Genomic DNA, 24,327 nt, shown 5'->3' with positions numbered 1-24,327 from the left:
TACTAAATATTTATATGGAATTACGTAAATAAAATAAAATGGGCCAATGATATTATTAAAATTCAAAGTACTTATCATATTAACTTAAAATAATAAAATAGTATATTAGAGGAAGAGTAGAAAAAATTAAAGAGAGGACTTCGATATGCTTCAATAGAATAATATGTGAGATTCATTTCATTAAAACAGTGGATTTAATTTAAAAGAAATCGTACATATTTGGTTAACATTGATGATGCATATTCATGAAATTTTACCAAAATTATTTCATAGTTTAAGATTTAATCGAAATAAAGTTAATTTTGGGATAATGATTTATAAAATGTGAATTAATTGACATGTTGACCATTTTATTTTTTTTTTTTTTTTTTTTTTTTTTTTTTATGTCAGAGCAAGCAAAGGAGCAGATGGGCCACCTGATGTTAAGTGGTCACCACCGCCCATAAACACTTGTAACACTAGGAGTGTTACAGGTGCTTTGCCGGCCTTTTATGGACAAATAAGCTCTTTTCTTGAAGGCCCCAATGTCGTAGTTGTTCGGGAACACCGCAGGTGGCAAATCGTTCCACAGTTTCACCGTACGCGGAAGGAAGTTGCGGGTGAAGCGGACAGTGGTGGAGCGCCAACCATCCAGATGGTGCGGATGGAACTGGTTTTTACGGCGTGTGGTCCGGTGGTGGAACTGTGCGGCTGGTAGTAGGTGGAACAATTCCTCAGAGCACTCCCCATAGTAGATTCTGTACAGTATACAGAGAGACGCAACGTCTCTTCGCACTGACAGAGGATCGAGCCTATCGGAAAGCCTACGGTCATCGACAATTCGAGCTGCTCGACGTTGGATGCGGTCAAGAGGAAGGAGTTGATACTGTGGGGCTCCGGCCCAGAGATGAGAACAGTACTCCATATGCGGTCGCACCTGAGCCTTGTACAGCTGAAGTCGGTGGGCCGGCTTGAAGTACTGTCTCGATCTACTGAGCACACCAAGTTTTTTAGAGGCTAATTTAGCCTTCGCTTCCAAATGACTGCGGAATTGAACGTCACTCGAGATTTCGACTCCGAGGATTCCGATTTTCGGCGATATACTAAGGGGAGTACTCTTAAACCGAGGTTCTACGACAAATGGGGTCTTTTTAGCGGTGAACGCGCAAACCTGTGTCTTTAGAGGATTGAACTCGACAAGATTAAGTTCGCCCCAATCCGAGACTTCTTGGAGAGAAGACTCGACTTCAGACACAAGTTTGTTTCGACTCTCATTGAGGCTTTCCTTTGAGGTGTTTGCACGGCCGGGATAAAGAGCATCCCCCGTACTGTCGTCTGCATAGCAATGAATATTACTGATTTGTAACAAATCATTGATATGCAGAAGAAACAGTGTAGGAGATAGCACGCAGCCTTGTGGGACACCAGCATTCACATGAAGAGGCTTAGAGCAAGAACCGTCGATAACGACCTTAATGCTCCTCTCTTCCAGGAAGCTGGCAACCCAATCGCATAACCTCGCAGGAAGTCCGAAAGATGGTAATTTCGCTAGAAGTGCCTTGTGCCAGACCCGATCGAAGGCTTTCGCTACATCCAAACTTACAGCCAATGCCTCCCCTTTACTCTCAACCGCCTCCGCCCATCTGTGAGTGAGGTACACCAGAAGATCACCAGTCGAGCGACCACTACGGAAACCGTATTGCCGGTCGCTTAACAGCTGGTTCTCCTCCAGGTACCTCATGAGCTGGCAGTTAATAATGGATTCCATTATTTTGGAGAGTAAAGAAGTGATGGCGATCGGTCTGTAGTTAGACGGATTTGAGCGATCGCCTTTTTTAGGGATTGGGTGGACAAGAGCAGTCTTCCACGAATTCGGAACAATGCCTTTGGCGTAAGAAAGCCGAAAAAGACGCGTTACAACCGGTGCCAACTCAGGAGCACATGTCCTAAGCACAATAGGGGAGACTCCATCCGGCCCTGACGACTTATGGATGTCAAGGGAAAAGAGAGCATTTCGAACGGCACGTTGTGTGAAACGTATATCCGCCATTGAATGGTTACACCGCGGGATGGTCGGCGGTGTCTTTCCCCTGTCATCAAGAGTCGAGTTCCTAGCAAAGAGAGCGCCCAAGAGTTCGGCTTTCTCTTTAGCGGAATGGGCCAGAGAGTCTTCGTCCTTGTGCAAAGGTGGAAAGGATGAACGACAGAAGTTACCTTGGATGGCCTTGGCGAGGGACCAAAACGCCCGTGTTCCCGAGGGAAGTCGCGTCAGTCTATCGCCAAGTGCACCAATGTAACTAGATTTAGCCCTAGCGATTTCTCTCTTGTAGGATCTGGAGGCAGAGTTGTACTTCTTCCTGATGAGACCAACGCATGGATCGCGACACGCCGTTGCTGCAACCCAGGCTTGAAAAAGTTCCTGTTTCTGGCGAGACGTCATGTTACAGGAACGTCCAAACCAAGGCTTGGATCTGCCACCGACGGGCACAACAGAGTATGGCACAAATAGTTCCATACCCTGCAGCACCACGTCAGTGACAGACTCAGCACAAGCGTTGGGATCTTCCGAGGAGAAGCAAACAGGCCCCCATGGGTAGGAAGCGAAAAAACCACGCATTCCGTCCCAGTCTGCCGACCTGTAGTGCCACACACGGCGTCGAGCTGCAGGTGTCTGCTGTTTCGAACCCATAAGTGGCACCACACTCCGTATCAGGCAATGGTCTGATGACCCCAGTGGGGCCACGACGGAGACCTGATAGTTTTCGGGGTGTGTGGTCAGCAGAAGATCCAGAAGAGAGGGAGTATGGCCCTCCACATCCGGTATTCGCGTAGGCGATGAAACCAGCTGTGTTAGGCCATAGGCTAGAGCAAAATCGTGCACAGTTCGTCCCGCATGGTCAGTTGTACGCGACCCGAGCCATTCAACGTGGTGGGCATTGAAATCGCCTAAAACCACAAGCTCTGCAGAAGGGAACTGTACAAGCAAAGTGTCGATCATCTCTTGGATGTGCTCGAATAAACGGTCGGTACCAGTATTCCCGCTGTGGGATCTGTACAGGCAAGCATAGACGCGAGGGTGGTCGCCGCAGTCAATATGCAGCCAGATAATGGACAGATCCTCACCTTCAAGGGTGCCAAGACGTCGACAACAGATATCCTCCCTAACGTATGCGCATACCCCGGCACGCGGTGCAAAAGTATGCTCCAGCTTAAAACCAGGGTATGTGAGATAAGATACGTCGGCCGGAGTTGATATCTGAGTCTCAGTCAGGAAGAGCAAGGCCGGCTTAGCCGTCTCAAGATGGTAGTGGACGGCGTTTAAATTAGTGTGCAGACCCCGGATGTTACAAAAGTCCACCGTGAGAGTGGAGGGGGGTGATTTTCTTCGCTTGCTCTGCGAACCCCTTGGCACATGACCGAGCGGAATTATGCCCGCCCCAGAATACGACGGGCTGCCGCAGCGCAGGCGCTGCGGGAGGGATTCTCCGGCACCGCAGGTGCCGGTACCCTCCTGGGGTATTCTGCCTGATAATACCGCGTTCATATTTGGGGGTTGTTTTTGGGCCTCCGGACCCCTCACTCACCGTACGAAACACGGTAGCATACTGTTAATATGCCACCATTTCACGCCGGTTTTCTGTGAGGGTGTGGTAACTTCCCCGGTGCGAGCTTGACCCATTTCGTGCCGAAGCAATGCTCGACTCCCACTAAAAACTTATTAACTGAATGAAGAAGAAATTAATATGAATATAACTTTATTAGTGTAGTAACTATGTGAAAACTGAAAACCTATTAAAAGAATAACCATCGCTGCCAGTGATAAGGCCGCCTACTGTACATTGATTAATTTATTGTTAAGTTTATAAAATGTATCCTATATTGTGTACAATAAATAATTTTTCATTCATTCATTCATCATAATTATTTTAAATAGCAGGTAATAAGATAACTAAGAACACAACAATTTATGTGAAACATCCATTATCCTCTATCAATAACGAAGGGTTATTTATAATTTCGCTTACAAATAAATCCCTTGGGTATCCCCTTTAGTAATTAGACCCCAATCAAAATCTTAAAAATAGCCTATCGAATTTCCTTCCGTACTTTTAAACGGTTTCACAATCTACTATACTGCTATTACTATAGTATCTTTATACTATGGTACTTTTTTATTGTCGATAGGGAAGCGCTTGACCACAATCTTGGCTGAGATGTGGTCTAAGATGGTACGCGCTTCCCTAGAAGGTACCTGTTCACTCTACGCTTGTATACCCCCATATTGTACTCGTCGGGAAACACAGACTCAGGAAGCATGTTCCAGTCCCTCGCGGTTCGGATAAAGAAAAAAGTATAGTATCTTTATACTATGGTGTAGTTCCATAGTATAAAGATAGTATACTACTGTAGAACATGGGTAGAACATAGGTACTCAGTATTGTACCATTTGTACTCTAATTGGAAATGCAGTAGGTTCAATAACATGGAAATAATCCCCTCGTCATACTGACGCTGCACTGAAGTGTGGCCGGAAGTGTTAGGAAGCCTTTCATATCGGTGAATTCTAAATTCAAAATCAAATATCGAAGCTGCGTTGCGTAATCGTAATTGAAGTTTAGGCTGGGTACTCATTGGTTGGTACTGTAAATGGTCAATTATGTGTTCCGGGATTTACACTCGTATTTCGTTTGAGTGACATCTTAGATCAACAATTTACAAAAAAAAATTGTGTCGGCAAATAAGAGCGCAATACTCAAGAAGTCGTAACTGCTGAATCATGTCTTCAGGCATTTATTGTCTATTTTCATTATATTTTGTAGCATCTTCGATCAACAATAGCAACTAGATATCGTGTCAGTGCAAAAAATCGTCTCTGCAAATAAAAGCGTACTTGAGAAGTGTATTTTATTTTGTAATAATCGTAACATTTTTAAGATTGATAACTTCATTCTTAATTTTAAAACATTTCTGTCTGAAAAATCAAATGTAGCTGTTTGTGTTTATAATTGCGGAAAATGCGGAGTATTTAGTTTTCATTTTAACTGTTAACTAGTTAGTATTGTTGATCGAAGCGTTGATAAACAACTTTGGTGATATTTAATGATTGCATTGATGTCAATTTGAAACATTTCAACCTAATGAAATTCAAACGTTCACATGTTCTGAAATGACATTTCTGTGTCTAAAGTTGCTAACAAATCTTAATTCTAAGGAATAGGAGTTCTCGGAATCGATGCTTTCATCTAACTAGAACGCACTAAGCTGAGTATTTGCAAGCTATAACTATAATCTTTGCTTAATACTATTTGCAATACGCTTTTAGAATTAATAATGAAACACGTTTAAAATGTATTTTATAATTAACTTGAAATTATAATGATTCAGTGAAAATAAGTTAATAAAACAATAATTACTACTAAAATATAATCAATTATTGTTTAAACTTTACGCTCAAAACTTTACTTTACGGTTTGTTTATATTCACATATAATTTCATCTATTTTTTTTACAAACTTGGTTGCTTATTAATAATGTACCTATCTAGTGAATACACGGCTTTATCTGCACCAGAAGCCAAAGGAATTTCGGCCATTAGCACTCCTGTACCGAGAACAGGAATGGAAACAAAAGGGTCATAACGTCATGCCTTTACACCAGTGTTTAATTATATTTTTTTCAATGAAGTCATGTAAGGAAAGAGAGACTTATCTCTGTTTAGTAAAGCTTACTTTACTCTCACAATTACTTAATGTTTTTCACCAGACTTCTAAAATTGAGGAGATTAAGTTGATTTTTTGTATGTGTATAGTCCGCGAAATGTAGACCAATTTTCATTTTTAAAGGACACTAGTTGTGCCTCGGTTTTGAGGCTCCACTCCTATTGGTCATAGCGTGATGATATAATAATAATAGCCTTTTAGCCTTCCTCTATAAATAGGCTATCTAACACCGAAATAATTTTTCAAATCGGACCAGTAGTTCCTGAGATTAGCGCGTTCAAACAAACTCTTTAGCTTAATAATTTTAAGTACCTATAGGTAATTTGTTATAGAATATTGCTTCACAGATGTTTCTTTTTATAAAAATCATTAATAATCAAATTGCTATACATTTATTTATTCTGCGATTCGTTGAAATTCTGCAAAGAACTAATTATAAAGCTTTAGATGAATAAAAGATGTTTTAATCTGAGGAAGCGTTATGGAGTAAAACCGATACAAAATATGCTTTAGCTTTTAAGTATTATGCAAATGTATGAAAAGCGTAATGTAAGAGCCGGGTTTATGAATATTCATGAGATCTTTGTAACAAAAGTTCTATTTTTTCTTAAGTTAATAATTATGTGTACAGTGGATTAATTTACTTAAGCTTATACAATTTTCGAGGACATCTACAGATATCGCGCGTAATTTAATTAAAATTTATTTAGGAAAGAAGCTCTGCTAATTAATGTGTTAGTCTGTATTTTATGTTAATGTAATAAGTGTATTATTAATCCAATTCCATATATTCGCAGTGTATTTAAACATCATATTTTAGGTTTATTTTATAAAGAAAACAGCTCATTTTAAAAAATCTCAATTCATTTTAGAATGATTAATTAATTCCTGGAAAAGGTGCATCATTATAACTGGTATAAATTCTTATAGAAAAGTGCATGATCTACAATTCTCTGTGCTATTTTTATCATAAAACTTACCGCTTGACTGAAGAATGTGAAAGTTATTTTTGGAACTTTGACCTTAAACGTTCTTTTTTGCATACGCGGAACTTTTTATGATGATGTTCCGGCATTCCACAATTATGGAATTTATGCAACCTTGAGCGTTCTTTGATCGGATCAATGGGAACACGCCATTTGACGACATCTTTAAAATTTCTGTCGGGGACTATTTTGAGGAGAGATGAAATTGAATTAGCGATTGATTCTTGTAAATGCCTTTCTTCTTTGCAGAAGTTAAAAATAAATATTAAGTACAAAGTGCTGTTTTATTTTATCATAAATTTCCTTTCATTCACGCAGAGTTGACTCATGTGTACCTTACTATATAAAGAATATTTAAACAGTATCAAATAAACACAAAAGCTTTTACCACGATCATAGTACTTGAAAGAAATTTGAAGTACTAGGGTCGAAGCATTTCAGGGCATTATACTCTCTCAATATAATCGGTCGGACTCAGCATGAGGTCCATTTACAGTGATTGAAATAGTTCGTAAACTAAAGCCTTCGTTATAGAATATTGAAAACGTCAAATTAAGTTCTGAAGCGATGCAAGTTTTTAATCGAACTGCGATTCAGGTTATTAATTAAAGTAAGCAGCATCTTATTTGTATATGTATTATAATCTAAAAATTAATTGCAATTTTGAGCAGTATAAATTACTTATTGATGTCCATAATCAGTTCAGTACATGTTCGTTTAGGTGTACTAATCAAGAGGACATATGTTCGTCAATTTAACAGAGATGAAAGTAGGTACTGCAATAAAAAAAATTATATTATTTTTTCATTTATTCATTGGAAATATTATGTCGATCAGGAATTATGCCTTTTAGCGAAATATTGCAAAATAATCAAATCTTTCTTCATAATATCACTAGTGTAGAAATCAAGCAGACATAATAAAATGTTACACTAAAGATTAACAAAGACTAAAATATGCAAATAGCCGTAAAACTCGGAAGCTGTAGTTCCCTCAGCGGTGTACCGAGGTTCGTAGCTTGCACATTTGTAACTGCGTTGAGAACTTTTCAACTTTATGCGTAATTGAGATGAAATCTTGATTATGTGCTGAGTATTTTGTTCTATTTTTAACATGGTACTTTGATGAACGACTGTAACCGTTTTTATGTGTAGAAAAAAAATATGAACAAAGCGTTATTGTGCATGTTTTTCACTTAAAGTATGAAACTCTTCATAGTTACGAGACATTTAGAATCCAAAAATCTAAAATATTTTCAATGTTAGAGCACATTATTTAGGTGACTCATTAATTACGCTTTCAGGGAAACGAGGATAAATTACAAAGTATAATGTATAAGTTTTTGCGAATAATTTAAAAGATTACAGAAAAATGTCTCAGGGAGGTATTCGACTGGAATGGAGCAAAAGTAAACAAATTTCCAAACTGTTATCTGTTTTTGGGGAACAATTACGTCACAGATTTTAATGACCCAAGGAACTTGAATATTCTTGTTCCGTGTCCTCAAACTTGGAAACTTTACCGTACAATTGTTTACCAATTTAGTCAAAACAAATCTTGCTTTTATTTCGAATCCATTAACTGTTTATGAATATTAAACAGATTCTCCCCTTTTTAATAAAAACATTCTAAAGCTTCTTTATTCTACTGGGAGTTATAAGTCGTTTACTTTCGGAATTTTAATGTTCGGTTTATAATTCGACTCAATTTTGTTTTATCTTATTGGTATCATTTGGGTCGAGTTTCGAGTTTTTTGCTTTTTGAGGACCTAATAATAATAAAAGATTATTAAATTGTTTATTGCTTCGAACAAAAGTAAAATATTTAATTTGGTATACAAATGTTTGTACCTTTTGTAGGTTATATGGATAGAATTATCATAAATAAATACAATTTTCTAAAGCGAAATTAGTTTCACTTGTACATACTTTTATATAGAAATTATTAGTCTTAAAGCGTTTTAATGATCCACTTTTATACAATTTTCCCTCTCGACATTAAGAGATGAAAATATTTACGACCAATTTCCTTCAGAAGAAATGCTTTCCTAGAAGATAATGTTAAGACGTAATCGGCTATAAATAAATAAGGGTATTAATAAAGATTAACTTAATCCATTCAATAATTAGTCGAAGCTATTGAAGATTATATGATTAGTAAATGATAAATTGAATATCTATTACATATCTAATATAATTTTCAAACGGAAACAGTAAAAATATTTTTTTTTCTAATTAGGTACCTTACTTACCAAGTACCAAAATAATAATAATAAATAATAAATAATAAATGTACGTAATATGTTATGTACGTATAATATTACGTACATAATTGTGTTTGCGGTCAGCCGGACGGCTACCCGCAATGCGGCTACCCGCATAGTGCGTATACGCTCTAACGCGACATTCCTTTTGGCTAGATTAAAAAACTATTAAGGGCCGATTTTTCAATGCTTGGATAAAACTTATCCGTCCAATAAAGTATTACACGATAATATTGTCACGTAAACTGTCAAATACGGGCAATTAGAATACGTTTTTAAAATGGTAGTTTTATACATTATTCGAATAAGTTTTAACCAAGGATTGAAAAATCAACCCCAGTTAAAGTCCTTTTAATATCCTATTAATAGCAACATACATTGTATTAATAGCAACATACCAAACAGAAAAAGAATACAGCAAATATGTTTTCTAATAATTTTTCTTAACTTTATTTCTAGGCATCTGAGAGTATTAGGTATATTTCATTTTTATTGTAAATATAATAAAAACAACGAAAATTATTAAAGCTTCAGGTCAATAGACCTATGCCAACCGGGGACCATCCTCATCCTGAAAAATAAAGAAGGTATGTATAGTTAAAATAATTTGTGTTTTTAACTAAACTTAACCTCTTGATCTTTCAGTTCAGTTCAGTTCGGTCTCTTTAGTGCTTTTTTAAGTAAAGCATTTCTTTAACTACTATTTTTTATTTCACTAGTTAATGATTAATTTTAATTTCTACTACATACCTATAACATCTTATAATGTCATTAATTTTCATGTAAAATTGGATAAACTTTAAACTTTAATATTTTACAAAGTAAGTTCGTACTTGGCAGTGATGTAATTAGTCGTAATTAAATCCATTTTAATATTCATATCAATTACGAATAAAAATAAGTGTAACTAATTAAGTGAAGTGTTTTGGTAGTGGCCCAGCAGTACAGAAATACCATGTAACTTGTAAGTTAATTAGACAACATTTTATAAAATAATATCAAACGGAATATCGTGTTTATGAAACAGTGGAATCCTTTTCTAATTCTTTGTAATCTGTATACTTAGTTTTTTCTAAATAAAAGAGTATGTTATACATATAACATAGTCAGACTTATAAATTTATAAATATAAATTTATAAAGATAGTCAGACTTATTTAACTAACTTGTCAAACGTTATTTTATGTAGTGTGTTTTGTGTGTCTATGTGTTATATTTTTATGTTCATAACCGTTTTTTTAATATATAATTAATTGGTGCACTTGATATGTTAAATTGTAAGTATTCTCTTTGTATGATTATAATTATTAGTGTTAACAATTGTTATCCTATCCTATGTAATAAATAAACTCTTACACTGCGAAAACATCACACCACTTGATACAATTCCAGATCGCTTAATTGAAACAGTTACCAGTTTGTATTTATCCATTGCTTCAGATAGCTAAAAAGTTTAATTCAAGCGTACGTACTATTGAACAAAGACTTGAACTAGAACTAGGCACTATGCACTCCGTTCGCTTTAATTAGTGGCAACCTGCAGGGAAACGCCGGCAGCAGCACGCTCCCATTTGGTTTACCGATTTCTACCAAACAACAATTACTTGGTAATAACATTCGAGTACATGTAATCAATTGGTGATTAGGGAATGGTCAGTTTTCTAAACGTCGAAAAGGGAACGGATTTTTGTTTTGTTATTTTGTACCTAGTGAGGTGACTCTACTTAGACATATTAATATTATGCTCCTAATATCGTAGGCATGTAACATACGAGCGATTTCTCTCCTTTGTATTGAGAACAATGTGTTTTATTGAGTTAATAAGAAGAACAAGTGACGATCGAGTTTCTTCAAAATGACGCTTTTTTCGATAAAAACATAATCTATTGTCATTTATTATAAATTCATACATTAGCTATACAATATGCTATAGTTGACCCAAATTAGCATTACCACGTCCAAATTTCTTTTCACATCAAATCAATCGTGTTCACGTAGAAATAAAACCTGTAAAAGCAGAGGAAAAAAGAGCAAGTTCTCAAAACTTCATTGTACGGGTTAGCTGTTACCGAATTCACAGCTCCACTGATTAAAGATTACACGATGTTTCAGTTTTGGGCACTTTCAAGTTTCAACATCAAATGGATTAACACATTCACTGCACTCGAATTTCAGCCGTGGAGCATTTTTGGCGGGAAATGTGCTCTTACTTTTTTTCTTTTTTTTTTAAAAGCTGCGTGTCTATAGTTCAAAAATTAACATAGTTTTGCGATTGTACGACTATGAAACATCATTGCAATCGTGTAATGTTCTAAGCCACTATTAACATTTTATTTTAATGTCATAAACTTTAAAATTATATAAGAGTTCATTTCAACAAATATACAAACAATCTAATAAATTTCAAACCTTTTTCTATGTTGCAGTCGAAATTGTTCATTTAGACATTTATTAATTAGTTATTTTTAGTAAGAACTGTCAACGACTTGTAACAATTTTGTTCTTCAATAAAAATATCGAGAACGATATACTTTTAAAGTTGAAGTACTTATAAAGAATTCATTGCTAACAAGAATTACCATTTCTGCTCAATACATTTTGTCTCAAAAAGAAAATATTGGGATAAAGTAAAAGTAGGATAACTGTCTAATGGTCGCGGAAGAATTCCAACAAATACCCGCGGCCCCATCATTAAAGCGGCTCGACGGAACACAGTGGGGTTTTAGTCGGTAAGAATCCGACATAACCCACGGCTCCTTCCCCGGGGGCCGTGGGTATCTTTGGAAGATTTCCCCACTATAAAAAAAAAAAAAAAAAAAAAGGATAACTGTCTAATCATGTTTTTACAACGCCTCGTTTCTTCTAAGTACGGCTGTGAGACTCCAAACTTGAGAGTAATATTTAAATACTTTATTTTTATTAATGGAGTAAAAATTGTCAAAATGTTTTCTTAAAAATATTTCATGGGATTCCTTTAACTCGTAATATTATTTACTAATTTAAGTTTAATGATTTAAAAGGTTGTTAACGCTGTTTCTAAAATGTTATAATGTTATGTGATATCTGTACGTTTTAGGTTGATTTATTTCAATGGAACGATAATAATAAAATTATCAAATCTATTAAAATTTAAAATTTTATTAGAATTTTCCAAACAAATACAAACTTATCATTTAAAGTGCTACAGAGATCCATCGGGACTTATTTTTTCAATCCTTTCATCGCATCCATTTCATTATAAGAATATCTGCTAAAAATGTTTTTTTTTTCTCCAACAAATACCTATACCTTTTGGTTTTAGTTGAGTCTACATTTAATATTTTATACCCCAAATTTATAGTTCGGGTGTCATGGCGGATTAATTTTACCGTTATCTATTTACAGCTAAGAATAAAAACATAATTACACAATCTTTTATGACTTGTACCGATTCCTTGATATTTCCAAACGACACCATCGAAAATATATAGTTTATATACCAGCACTTTAGTCGCAACAAAATTACATATTAAACACCAGAGCTTTGTCACCCGATCACCTTGAATATACCCTTCGATAACAACCAAGTTTTAAAGTTTACGGATGATATCCCCTAATCCATCTCATGCATAAATGAGAATGGTTAGTTGTGAGCCGCGATATGTATAGACATAAGTGAATAACTAATTTGGGCGTTACATTATTCAAAGATCCCTCAGTTCGGTAAACTCATAAAGAATTTATAACCTTCTGAATTGTGTGCTTAAGTAAGTACATCACTTGGAATCCTGATAAAAGTACGTCTTAATAAAGTGAACATGAACGTTTCTTTTGTTTTTATTTTGTATAGAAGTAGTTGCGGAGTTCAACGGTATGCTCTAAATAATTTGCACAGTAAATTTTGTAGTTAGAGCTATGGATAAAATATCTAGGTAATGGAAATAATGTCATTTATCAAAATTGTCACGCATTTAGAGTTAAAGTTTTTTCGGTTAGGTGCGATGAAACTAATGCTTTTTGAATGAAAAAACTTTTGAAAAAGCGTAGCAAAAAATATGATTTATACAAAATGAATTTACTAATTCATGAAAAATTATAAATCTAATAGATAACGTAGAATTCAAATTTACATCGATTTAGAATATTCAAAACTGCTAAATTATGATTTGGTGCGATTAGTATAACATCGATAAATGAATTCAAATTTTGGAGCTAAATTCACAAATAATTTCTAACTAGCACTCACGGGACCAGTAATTTATTCGAGATTATAGAATAATTATTTTCTAAAAGCTGCGGACTAAAATTTGTAACGCGTAGGTAGAGTTTATTATTAACGCGAAACAATATATTATATTGTATAATGAAATTTCTTATATTGAGAGTATCTATAAAAAGAAGTTTAAATTAGATTACCTAAACATTGACTATGATAAAATCTGTTTAATGTATATACCTATAATTATAACATTGGTTTATTTCAATTATAATATGTACTGAAGGATCACATTCGCGACTCAATTCATCCGATCTCTGCCTTCACTTTACGACCGAATCCAACCAACCATTAATTGAAGTTTATTGTAACGATTAACAATTCTAAAGCCATTAGTATTACAGGTTCGTTAAATAGTGAATTGTGTCTGAAATCCGATGATTCGATGGGTCGCTTTGTGCACAGAAACCACATTTCATAACCCCGTATTGCACAAAGGCATTCGACGCACGTGAAATCTCGACTCTACATCAATTTAATTGTTCCAGAACATTGTTTAAAGGGACAATACTTTGAGCTGAGTATTGTTATCTTTATAATTGATATAAAAGTTGTTTGAGTTACGCCATTCGTAACTAAAGAGTAGCTTGGAAGAACACTATTTATAAAACTGGAACTTCACCAAAATCAGGCAAAAAATGGTTGATTTGATTGGACTTGGAATAAATATTTATCATATTACATTATACTCAAATTAACTGTAATATTTTGAAGCTATTTAAACGTTAAATATATTGAAACTGATACTGAGGAATCCTTATTGTTCAATTAATATAATTAATGAGTAGACAAATGCGTGGGAGGCTCTATTATTTAAAATAAACTGATTCGGAAATCATGTTACTGACGGCTGAATATAATTTTTGATCATTTTTGTTATTTTTTCTAGTTTTTGTGACAAATATTTACTTAGTCATAATTATCTTATCTTTTATAACATGTACCTACTGCACCTACCTTAAACTTTTTTACTTAATTTGACTTTATTGATTATTGTTTCCACTATCAATTATAGGATTTATAACCCAAAGCATTCAAACGCAACATATTAATCTAAAAATACTAGTTACAAAGTTGGCCCGTCGCCTAATACCTATTTGCCTCAAATTTGCGTCATCATTTTGAGACCGTTGCGTCCAATTTACGATATTGCAATATTTATGACCTCAACTTCTCGGATCTTCAAGTTTAAATGCAGTTTCGGCTGTGATATGAATTGCAAATGTATTCAATCCGTCGATGGATGACTGATTCCTTGATATATATTTTGTTTGTAGAAATTGACGTTTTTGCTTTAAAAAGGGATACAGTGTAGGGTGGCAATTTTGGTGTGTATTGTAGAGGATTGTTTGAATGAGGATTGCTTAAATATATAAACATGATTTTTTTACAGTACTTACAACTTTCGAATATTTATTACAATTACCAATTCATACAAAGCATTCCCTAAGACCCTTGATAGATAAGATAAATATTTTGTAATAAATGCATGCATTGGGAAGTTACAGGCTAACTACTTAAATAGCCTTATTAAAGTTCATGAAAAGAACATTCTTTTGAGAGGCAAAAAGAGTAGCCTTTAGATTCCTATCACTTATAAAATTATATTGATATAAAAATTCTATAACAATTGGATTGAACATTATTATCTGGATTATGATTCATGAAAATAGAAAATGAAAATAGCATGGCATAGCATGGCAAAGGCATATTATATAGTCACAAATCCTAAAACACATTTCAAAGAACGCACATAATATAATAATTATGCAAATTATTTTAAAATTACAGTTCATACAATTAGCGAGCATTATTTATGTTAACGACCAACGCGTGTGGTCTGTTAAATTTGCTAAGCACTTTTTTAGTCGTGTTAATGGTACCGAGTCGTGTGTGCTAAGTAATAAATGTTCTGCAGGCAACTGTGAAAATATACAATTCCTGATTTCGAAACGACGTGACTGAGATATTTTTAATGACCTCTTGTTGTTTTGGGATTTTAATTTGAGTCTTTCTAGTTTCTGTTAATTGGACTTATTTTTCCAATTTTTTACAACATAATAAAACAAAAATCTGTGAAAGAAGGTTAAACTTTATTAGAGATCGTCTGTCTAGGCTTGCAAATTTAGAGAAATAAGCGGATCGATAAATATATAACAGTTGAGAGAGGTATCTTGATAAATTTTATATAGGTAAATCTAAATATATAGGTCTCTTTTTTGACAATAATTTGAAGCGTTTGACGACAATATCGCCTGATGGTAAGCTAATATGTAGCCTAACATGGTACGAGCTTCCGTAGAACGCGCTACGTTACCCGTTCACTCTACGCTTATTACTTCTAAAAATAATTAAGAACGTTAAATTTCCACCTTAATCATCCGAAACAATAATCCGAGCGTTGTCAAACATTTGGCTAAAATATGCAACATAAATCTCAGGTCGGGATAGCGTATAATTTCGTACCTTACATTAACTGGCGCAGTATTTCAACGGCATATATTTCGACGCAGTGTCGTTTTATCCCTAACTCATCGCGTAATTAAGGTTGATACATCACTGCTGATATTTGTAAGGTGATTTCGCTTCTAATTAGTTGATGTTATTGTGTTATTTCTTGGATTTGAGGCTTAATAAGTAGGTCAACTATATTGTACCACTAATGTACATTGCTTTTATGGAGAAGTAGGTTATGTATGAATCAAATTACCTGTATTGAGGTTAATTTATGGGATATGTTGTTATTAAAAATAAAAAAATATGTACCTATTTTGATTTTCATAATTTTACAATTGCTTGATAAAATTAATATTTTGTATCAGTCAAGTATAAGGTAGCAATCATTAGTACTTGTTATAAATTGCGTATCACTTTCGTCAATGTTTATGTATTCACTGTATAGGTTTCTTATTACTTACGAATAAACGAAATCTCTTCAATAAAGTTTAACATTCGGATTTAGCAATGAACTCAGCAATGCTGTTAAAATACAAACATAACTTAAACTGAAACACTTAAATTTCTCCCCGTCAAAAACAGTTGCGTCAGTTTATTAATGTTTACCCAAGAATATAAACTATTTAGGTTTCTTATTAAATTTTATAACGAGTCGTAAACACTCAGTAATAATCGAAGCATACAATAATCTGTCTAATATTATCTCAGACAATGACATTTATTATACTGACAACATCTGTGAGCTTTTCTATAGTTTAATTAATTACTATCGTATAAAATTAGCTTGTTTTGATTCGTTTCAAACTTAAGATTAAATTATTGTTACAGAATTTATGTTCGTAGAGAATCAGTACAAAATGTTTAATTTTGACTATGTATTGTTATAAAATTAAAAGACAAAATTACACCACTAATGTTTTTAACTATCGTTAAATACTGAATACATACTTATTAATTTTAAACATTTATCTATTGCAATCTATCCTATATTTTACACAGTTTAATACTTCCTTTAATATCTTTAGAGCACAGAATTCAGTAGATTTCCCATCTGACATCGTGTTTCGTAAGCACAGAGAACAGAGTTAACAGGAGTCCCAAAGTGGCGTCTTTAATTAAGTTTGAGTTGACATTCACAGGTTGTGTGCTGATGTCCAGGAGGCTACTGCAATATTTCTTCGCTAGGGTTCCGTAGATGTAAATAACGAAATAAAATGATGAGTTTTATTTGTCAATTTTTGAGCATTCAAAAGTATATTCAAAACTTAAATATGTAAATCTTTTTTTATATAAAGCTGATAAAAATATCGCCATCGTTTACATGACTGTTTACATCATAAAAATTATTCAAATCTATAGCTGAAGAGTTTGTTTGTTTGAACGCGCTAATCTCAGGAACTACTGATCCGATTTGAAAAATTCTTTCGGTGTTAGATAGCCCATACATTGAGGAAGGCTAGGCATTATCATCACGCTAAGACCAACAGAAGCGGAGCCACGCGGGTGAAACCACGGATCGCAACTAGTAAACGATATAAGTATAGGTAAACAATTTATGAGTACTCAATGAATAATTTTCACTTGAACATACAGACAGCTGAGTCTGAATTATCTATATTTATTATTTAACCCATTGACCACCGAGCGGCCCGATCGGGCCGAGACACAATAGATTTTCTATTGTGTCTGTGATCCGAGGACTGACGGAATAATAAACTCTAAAAGTATTTTCAAATCTCTTTGTCAAGCTTAACAGCCGGAGACATAAACTTGCTATTGTTACTTCCTCAGAATTGTCATTCCTTGACGTTTCACTGTAACTACATTTTAGTGGATTCCACATTGCTGCGTTAAGCCGGGATAAAAGAATTCACTGGTTTATTGGAATAGTAAATATGTGTGAGCGGTTTTATTCACTAATATTATACATTCGGTTGAACATTGAACTGATAAGGCAAGTTTGTAATACAAATAAAGTTGATTGTAATCCTTCATAGAGTGAAGTAAATGCTTATCCCTGGTGCAAACGAGTTAAAACATAATGTCCTATATTTTGTTAATACAACTGTTAATCTATAAAATTCATCGTTACTTTCTTGTTAGAGTACCTACTTAACAATTATCGGAACAAATTCATACAATTAGCCAAGTCTAGACATTTTTAAATCTCTTTTTCTTGCAAATATCAGTATTGACTATGGAGTTATATTCATAAAGTTATCATTCCATGCTGTGTTTGAGTGCAATTGGTTGTAATTATTTCCAATCACAAAGCTCTTCATTGCGTGGGTCACACTTCATCAACTGTTGATGAAGTATTTTTTATAAAAGAAGAAGAACATAACCATTTTATCAGATATTTAAGCGTATTAATATTCTGTAAATATCACCTTTCTTCGTCGTCGTTTCAGCCGTGGGCGTCATCCACCGCTGGACAAAGACCTCGCTCAAGAATTTCCACCACGACCAGTCACCGCGGCCATTATTATAGAATATAGCAGTATAATTATCATTTCCTCAAATTCTTATTATCAAAATAATATTTTAATTCACAGAGCGTCAAGATACAGTACTTATAATAGCAATTGAGTTTAAAATACCTATTCAATTAAGATCTTATAAGTAATTAACTAAAAGATACGTTTGTATTTATTGGGCATTAGTTACACCTCAATATTTTAATCAGCAGTGTCTCGGGGAACTAAAGCCTCCAACTTCCGAGGGATTTATTAGACTTCTACGTATTATCGTGGATTAAAACCAGGAGCTTAATACTTGTAGAAGAAAACTAAATTAACTAAGCTACAGTCCCGCCAGAGCTGCTTTAATTTGAAATGCATTAGCGCAAGGATTTTTCACACAATGCACCTTTTTTGGTTATGATATAGTGTTTCTAACATAAGGATGCACTCTTATAGCACAAGATTGTAATAAATATTTATTTTTGGTAACTAGAGCAATTATTAACGGATAAGTATAAAAATATCATTTATTTGATTAACAAAAAATATCATCAAACCATGCTACAATACCCCGGGGCTCTTGCAATAACAAAAGCAATTCCAGCCTTGACCGAGCTCTTTCGAAATCCAGAATAGTTTTATGTCAAGAGGATGTATAATGAACTAGCGGTCCGCCCCGGCTTCGCCCGTGGTACATATTTACGTTTTCTCTACATAAAAACCATCCTCGTACTTCAAGGAATATAATAAAAAAAGAATTATCGAAATCGGTTCAGCCGTTCTCGAGTTATGCGCTTACCAACACATTTTGCGATTCATTTTTATATATAAGAAGATATACGGTAGACGATCAACAGCTTATTCAATTTTACATGGGAATGACGTAGTACGGTACGTTGATAACCGGTAAATATCGCTCGAACAAGAAAATTATTATAAGAAGGTGCATCAAGCCTGCATTTTAATGAATATAAGTGCCTTACCTATTCTCGATGCAAAGTTTAATTATTCTATGTTAATAAGTTTGTAATAATAAAGCAATTAAATGCGTTAATACAGCTTTTGTTTTGAGTGCTGTTTATGTCAATTTTTGTTGCCAATTTTCAATTTTAGAAAAAAAGAAAATACAATTTAAAATCTTCAATTGTTATTCATCTCTCGCATCCGTGCATTGCCTTGACCTTTCGCCCACCACCGCTGTATATCAAAAATGGCTAATTTTCATTAATTCATATAAATAAAAATGAAAATGTAGACCATAATGTTAATTCATTCCATATTTCGTAAACGTAGTTTATATTTATTCAGTAAGTAACAAAGAACCAATAAGACGTTCACATCACGTATAAACTCAATCGTAATAAAGAAATCGTACCCCAGAGCAGTACAGGATAATCATTTGTTATAATTTTTCCTATATTAGCCCCTAACGAGCACAGATCGTGTCAACGGCTTCTAAACGAACTAGCTGGCACCAGCCCAGTTTCCGACCACGCTTTTATATTTCACTTGTTCACTGCAAACATTTCCTTTTTTGGAGAGCGTTTTAGATTGAAAACCATTGTCTTACTCTATTATAATGACGTAATGAATGTTATTACATTTGTCTTCTGGTTCTAGAACGTAGTTTGAATTTATAACTGTAAAATATATAAAAATGAAACCCGTTTTCCTTGGTCACGGCATTACGCGTGAATGGGAGACCGATTTCGATAATTCTTTTTCAAAAGATTTTGGGCATCTACATACATTCTATAAACTCACAAAAACATGCCTTATAAAGCGGTGCCTACCTGTAATTTAGATACGTAAATACTAATGTTTATTTTAAGTTAATTTTATTTTTATAATATTCCCTGAAGTATGAGGATAGTTTTTATGGAAAGAAAACATAAACATGTACCACGGGCGAAGCCGGGGCGGACCGCTAGTTTAAAATAAAATAAAATTTTTGTCTTTGACGGTTCAAGTTTCTTTACAGAGGCATATTCTATAACATTATTTTTTATTACTATTGGTTTTCTATCTCATTATTGTAGCACTGTATTTCCTAATAATTAATATAAGAGTAAATAGTTACGGAACACGTGCCGCTTATCTTTCAGGTGGGAAATGACAGTTACATTAAATGCTCGTTTTCCTTCCTTTCATATAAAAATAAATCGAAATCATTATTAAGGTTCCGTAATAAAATTATTTTGGAAAAGTCTCTGCATACCATATTGAATACCTTAGCGCTGTAGTTGTTGCAAACAGCTAAGTATCAAATTCAAGCTCTCTTTCTCAAGCTCCATGTAATATTTAAAAAGATTCTTTACAAATTTCTAGAACACTCTAGAACAATTCACTTAAACAGCTTGTGTTAAATAGCAGTTCTTTGTTTATTGTATAAAATTTAAATTAAAGAAGTCTAGGAGAAGGAGCTGAAGCATAACTGTAAATGGCTATCTACGTTGGAAGTATTTACTCATGCACTTAAGAATTTTCATTTTATAAATGGTTGAATAGACTTACACTGTTTTACAAAAGTTTTTCGTTTCTACCTAATTAAATATTCGTATTATTAGAAGCACATTTAGCCTTTTCTGTATAATGACTTTGAATGTGACAGAAATACGACGATAATTTTGTAGAGATTATGATTTTATTCCAATAGATAGGTACTATTCTCCATCTACAGCTGCTGTCTAGACGAACATCTGCAAATCTGTCATTAATTAGGTATTTCATTCCCAACTGAAATCATTATTAAATTGAAAATTACAATAAAACATTAGAACACCAAAAATACGATTTATAAGAAATATGGACGTCTAGAAGTAACCATAACATAACCAGAGGATAGCTTGATGGATTTATTCAACCGTAAATAGTTAGTAAACTGAAATATGCCATATATTATGAACACCGCCGGTATGCCAGCATAGTGGGAACCGATTATCGGCGTCGGTTTGATGTTAAATTTATGATTATTTGGCTTTGACAGGGAACGTTTATAGCGTTGAAATTTGTATGTGAAGTGTTAGACAGCTATTTGTAATAACATTTAAACCACATTTAAACTGAGATTATCATTTGTCAGGTTTAACCACTGTGGCAAACGTTTGATTGCGTGTTTTCACTTTTTTATTTAATTTGCATCCAGCGCTATACTTATCTATATAATAAATAACGCATCGGAATTGAATATTAGGTAGATGCTTTAAATGCAATATTACCTATAAAATAAACAATCTTCAAGGATATTGTACATCTTATAGTCGATTATTCCTCAAACAAAGAAAATGTACATTTTTATGGAAATTGAAAGATACCTCTATAAAACTAACATAATTTTAAACATACAATAACATATCAAAACCTAAGATTATATGCTTACATTTTCAAAACAGAAAAGCTTTAAGAGACAGTAGCCTAAGTAGTACAAAAGTTTATTATATTCCAAATACCTATACGTTTTATTAAATTTTAGCAGAAATAGTGTATTTTATTAATTGATAAAAGGTCTCTTACTAGTGACGTTAAAAACTTACTGCAATACTTAGATGACGAGTCATTCACCGAGTACCATTGTTCGTAACACCGCACTGCGTCAGTGGATCTCAAGTAATTATGTACACAAATATCAAATTTACTTCTATATACGCATAAAACTTTTATATACCTATAGGTGGTTTATTTATCTATTTATTTTATTTTAACTTAGGTCAGTGATTCCTTAGAAATACTCATAATAAATTGAGCTATCCTATTTAAATAAATTGTCTCAAATATTTAACAGCCAATAAATTTTAAGATTAAACACATAAAAAAGATTTAAAAATATACAAACGTGTAAATAAAGTGAAAGTTATTTTTATAAAGAAACACAACAAGATACGCTCTCCATGTGAAAAGATCTAACTTTTTCGTGACTGAAAATCTTGAAGCACTCGTGTCTTAACAGTTCGGAAATAATGACGTTTTTATGTTTTTGCGGTTAAAAATTACAAAAGAGGCTGGATTTTTTTGGTATATTTTCCAAACGTTATTTTATATGTCTTAAATTCAAATAATTATTTTCCATTTTATTATTGGCTAAGCGCGAGTTAAATAGTTGTTTTCATTTAACGAGATTTGTGTTAATCAGTTTCATTCGTAAAAAATACCTTAAACTTCCAATCAACATTCGAACGTATTGAAGACCGTTTAATTTACTGTATACAGGGTGTCCCACTATTGGTATACTAAGCGCGAAGGAACTTGTAGTTTTGCATACACTGATCACGTAAAAAATACATAAACAACAAAATTACGTTAAATTTTTTTTGATATTTTTTTCCTGAAAATCCATGTTTTCTTCTCTAGCTTCGCGCAGCCGTCATATACCGCTTCTCTAATGTGAGCATTTTGTCTATGAAAACATAATCTTAAACGATAGCTCACGTGCAAGTGGCAAAAATGGGCGGGTTGCTTGACCCGTTGAACGACCGTTGAAAGACACTTTTATGGGCCAATTAATCGGCCAACCTTGTAATGCGACTCGATTAGCCGGATCACGGAGAGGCAGACTGTCGCGAGCGGTAGACTGTAGTCCTGTACAACTATAATATGCGTATGTTTTAATACATGCTAGTTCACGTTCAGCCCGTGCCGAATTGCGTAATTTGTATTTGTATTGCAAAGCTAACTAGCAAATATTGTAACAACTTGTTTTGCTTTATGATCTATGAATTATTCATAACATCCTTTGTTGGTTTGAATTTATGTTTCTATGAAAGTAATAGGGGTTGGTTGTTTCGTCTAGCGGATTATTGGTGGACCATTCTGTTTAAATCTTGCACAAATCTTAAGAATTGTTTTATATTAGGGTAGGTCGCTCTAATACCATTTAACACCCCACAATAGTTTGGCAGAAATAGGATCGTATTCTGTGTGTATCAATTAACAATAACAAACAAAATTAAACAATCTATCCAAATTATCAATTTATATTGTGGTATAATTATGAATTAATATAGCGTAAAGAAACAAATTTAAAAATTACCAAACGAATTATAAATGCATTAGGTACCTGCACTCTTAAAAAACGCTCTACAATTGGAAAAATTTAAATGCACTTTGCCATAATGTTGTTCCGCGTTCGAATTTCTAATTCCCCGAACAAAGTTGTCAAATGCCTGTCATAGCTGAGCACAGAAAGCAGTTCAATTGCAACACTCCCGGACCAACTCCCTGGTTCCCGGGCAACCCATTTATTCGGAATCGCGCCAAAACGTTTGTCCATTTATGACTAGAACATGCTAGAACTTTCCATGTTTACGTGCGCTCACTGCTCGCTGTTTTTAATCTAATTTCAGGAACTGTTAAGTGGAAAATTGATGGTTAATTTTTAACATTTCAATAAATTTCATTTTCAAAAGACTGTATTTAAAAAATTTGCTTTTATTTTTATTTTATAATAATAAATCAGTTAAAATAATATAATTGGATGATTAAAACAAGCTCCAAATATTAAAACTGAATCTGAAACACGCTACACTTATAAAATATATTTTATTAAGTGTAGGCTACATTTTCACCTAAAAATACTTATATAAAACATTCACTTTGTGTTCTTGTCATTTTCTATTAATTACGTCGTGTTTTCTTTGTCCCTTTACTAATTGATTTTTTCTAACAGGACCTAACCTTTGTGACGATCTGAATTGTAGTCTAATTGTAGTCTCTAAATATGGGAGATGTCTCCCATATTTTCTTACTACTAGCTCAAAGTTGCCTATCCAAAACCTTTACCTACTTAGAAGTTGAGCGTTAAACTGCAATAAATTAGACTCGGAGACAATGGGACCAATACTTAGCATACAATAAATCTCCTTTCTAAATGCTGGCCAACTAAGAGTCGGCATGATTTGTGTTCGTAAAGGTTATGTCTAGACTACGCTAGTCGTAATTTTAAAATATTCATACGTCTGAGTAACTGGAGGGATGGATAAAAAAGCTTTTTGTTAATGCTGCGAAGAGCTCACAAACAAGTTTCATGTACGGCAAATTACAAAAACTCATTACTACCGAAAAGTATTCCAGTTTATCACTCTTTCGTAAAATAATAAAATAAACTTAAACAGTTTTTGCCCTTTCATATATTGAACACGTACCTATGTAAAAAATAAAAACGCTATCGGAACTCTATTTTTGCAAGTGAATACCTACAGTAATATACAAAA

Source organism: Colias eurytheme, chromosome 19 (genome assembly GCF_061535395.1).
Source record: "Colias eurytheme isolate Ceu_HAF_F1 chromosome 19, ilColEury1 Martin Lab GWU primary, whole genome shotgun sequence".
Taxonomy (NCBI): Eukaryota; Metazoa; Arthropoda; class Insecta; order Lepidoptera; family Pieridae; genus Colias; species Colias eurytheme.
The sequence above is the reverse complement of the archived record's forward strand: the minus strand, read 5'-3'. Positions refer to the sequence as shown.